The sequence below is a fragment of the Acinonyx jubatus genome, chromosome C1 (genome assembly GCF_027475565.1).
Source record: "Acinonyx jubatus isolate Ajub_Pintada_27869175 chromosome C1, VMU_Ajub_asm_v1.0, whole genome shotgun sequence".
In the NCBI taxonomy this organism is placed as follows: Eukaryota; Metazoa; Chordata; class Mammalia; order Carnivora; family Felidae; genus Acinonyx; species Acinonyx jubatus.
This window is the reverse complement of record NC_069381.1, coordinates 57,537,805-57,541,193: the sequence shown is the minus strand read 5'-3', so window position 1 is coordinate 57,541,193 and position 3,389 is coordinate 57,537,805.

Below are 3,389 nucleotides of genomic sequence, written 5' to 3'. Positions count from 1 at the left end.
GCGGAACCAGAGAGACCCAATGAGCTAAGGCCCCGACGCGGCCCCTGTTCCTCATTGGCCGGAAGCGGAGGCGTTGCCTGGAGCGTCGTTGGGACCGCCCTTCCCGGTGCTGAAAGTGGAGTGAAGCGGGAGTCAGTGTGTCCACGTGGTGTTAGTCCCTGCGGGCGAAATTCCTGAGTCCGGCCCTGCGGGAGCCTGCCATACTGGCTCCAGAGAGTCACCGAGGCGTCTGTGTGACCTCAGGGCAGAGGTTCGCCGGAGCCCGGGAGAAAGGCTGGCTCAGTTTGAAACCGAGTAACCTGTAAACAGGCCACACAAATAGCTTCCCCTTACTGTGTAGCCAGTGTCCCTGACCCCATCCCCAACCCCCTTTGCCCTAGGGCGATGCTGACCTGCCGCTAGCAACCAAGTGGAGATTCCAACGAAAACCGCGGCGCAATCTGCCATACCTGCAGCTTGGATTCTCATTAACTTCGGCAGCCTGCCTTTTAAAGTACACTGAACTTTGTAATGACCCAGTACTTGCAATGATGGAAACATGAGTGAGGGTCATATTTTTCTTAAGGGCAAAGCTGCTGTAGTGAAGATCTCTAATCAGAACTTTGGCAGCTTAATTTGAGCTTAAAATTAAAAGCTTAAAAGCCGAATTTGAGTTTTTTTCGAGCATCATTTTCTTCTTTTCAAGACCCGGAGAAACTCTCCCTGATGAAAAAGAGTGTGTGGCTTCAAAAAACTTATTGGAGCCTGAAATCCTTACACAAAATGACTTCACTGTTGCACAACTGACAGCCACATCCTGGTAGGAAAAAGGAAGCAATCCCCTGTGGCGATTTACTACTCACCTGCACCCAGAGTCCTACTCTCAAGGATCACTCATTTAAAAGAAACAACAAAAATCTCCTTGTTCCCTAAACAATACAGATTTGACCTACTTACTATTGTGACTGTTTTCTAGGATTGGGGAATTTAGGAATATTTCTGTTCCCACAAAATATTAGCTAAAGATCTGAAAACTTTATTAAGCCATCAAGAAAGAAGAGATTACAGAATAAACAGTTCTTAAAATTTTACTGGAAAGACCAAGGCAATTTGCTTTTCAAATTAGCTTCAGGGACACTCAGCCATTAAACACTAGAGGAGCAGTGTGAGAGGGTCTGAAAACTTTTAGAGGCCTACCAAAATGTGTATGCCTGGGAGAAAAAAATGGATGGACTCCAAAACACTAATAGATATTAATATCTATTTAATTAATATTTTCTATTTAAAATATAGCATGTCAACTCAAGAGGTATATAAAACTATACATGGGTATGTTTTTATGTGATATGCTTAGGGACCGGGAGGTTCTAAATAGTCCTCATTAGTTTACCTCCTAATATTTATGAGCAAAACCTGAATTGTATAAATATGGATTTTTTTTTTTAGTGTTACTGTAAGAAAGGATTCTTTAAAAGATAGCACCAATATAAATGTTCTATGTTATGCCTTCTTTTACTCTTATAAACTGAGGAGACTGGGGGTGCCTGGAGCGGCTCAGTCAGTTAAGCGTCCAACTTTGGTTCAAGTCATGATCTTTCAGGTTCGAGCCCCACAAGTTGGAGCCCCGCGTCTGGCACTGTGCTGACAGCTGAGAGCCTGGAGCCCGCTTTGGATTCTGTGTCTCCCTACTCAAGCTCTGTCTCTCTCAAAAATAAGTAAACATTAAAAAAAATTTTTTTTAACATTAAAAAAATAAAATTAAAAAATTGTTTAATAAATAAATTGAGGAGACTTTCTTCGATGATCGTTTAGTATTCTGTATCAGGGATTCTTATGACTCATGAATTGTAGGAATTTATCTTTCATATGTATTCCTACGTGTGTGAAGATGAGCCAGGACGTTCTTTATACCTGTTTTTTGCCATTTTTAATATCAAAAGAATAGAAAACAGCTTAGCTTCCAACCATAGGAGACTGGTCAGTCAGTTATGGCATAGTTCTGTGATAGGTACAGTTTGGCAGAGAAGCAGGAGATGAGATGAGGTGGTATGATGTGATCTCTAATTTCTGAGACAGCAAAGCAAAGTATATGTTATGCTTCCACTTTTGTCAAAAGAGTATATAACGTGCTGCATTATTTTTAAACAGATATATATGATTTAATGTGTATAAAAATCGTTCTGGTAGTAGAGACCATGGATCTGTAGTAGAAAGAGAACGTTCTTTACGTTTTATTTGCTTTGGTGTTCAAGTTTTATGCCATGGGCATATTTTACCTTTTCAACAATAATAATACCAAAAGTTGTAAGTTTGAAATTGTAGTTAAGCAAGTTATTTAGCAAAAAAAGTTTTTAAATAAATATAAAAGGTAGCCGCTTTATAGTAAATGCTACATAGTTTGGGGTGTATGCTAATTTTTCATGTAAATTAGCTTGTAAACAACAAAATAGCATCAACATACCTACTGAAATACTATTAATTCCTCCTGAGACTGAGATTCAGCATGGGCATATATTTTAGAGGAAATGGGAGACTTCTCATTGTTTACATGTTTTCACTCTTTAATCGTTTTATGTAACACAAAGTTCATTATTACTTTTATAGTATATACTTTGTAAAAACTATGAAAATGTCACTGTGCTTCTTGCATATATACACAGAGACCTCAACTACTCTCATTAAAGGCAGGCTGTAAATAAAATACTGTGACTGAATAGCAAAAACAGCACAGTAAGGACCCTGGAGGGATGTTCACATACTACGTTATTGTCAGTTTACATATGGGAAATGATTAGATCTATTTTGTTTTACCTCAAAGGAAGAAAAGTTTTGCTCTTCCTTAGGCTTTTGCCAATGAAATTATTAGAAGGGAATTTAGGGCATGGGGAGAAATCCTGAGGAACAGTGCACAAGTCCTTAATTTGTGGGTTTGTAGATCACTGCAGCCGGCCAAAGCCTTCCAGGTGACACCCACTTTCACTTGCTGGTGAGAACAACTTTTAAAAATAACATCAAAAGGAAGCAATCTGGTTTTGATATGACATAACTGAAAGTGACGTATCTTGAGAATGAAAGATTTAATACTGTTGATGGGATTACTAAATGTAATATCAAGAGAGACATTGGACAGTGAGTTTCTAACACAGTTGCTTTGTTTGAATGATGAGATGCAGAAAACAGAAGTGACATGCTCATGCTAACATATACAGTGAATATCTAATCTGAGAATAGAACAGAACTTCATTGGGATAAGAAGAAAAAAAAACACAGAAATCATTAGAATGCATTCAACAATGATATAAATGTTGCCAAAAATGACTGAAAACATAATGAAGTACTGACTCAGGCACTTTTGACTAACACTAAAACAGCTGAGTTTTGGAGTCAGAATGCTTGGGTTTGAAACTCAG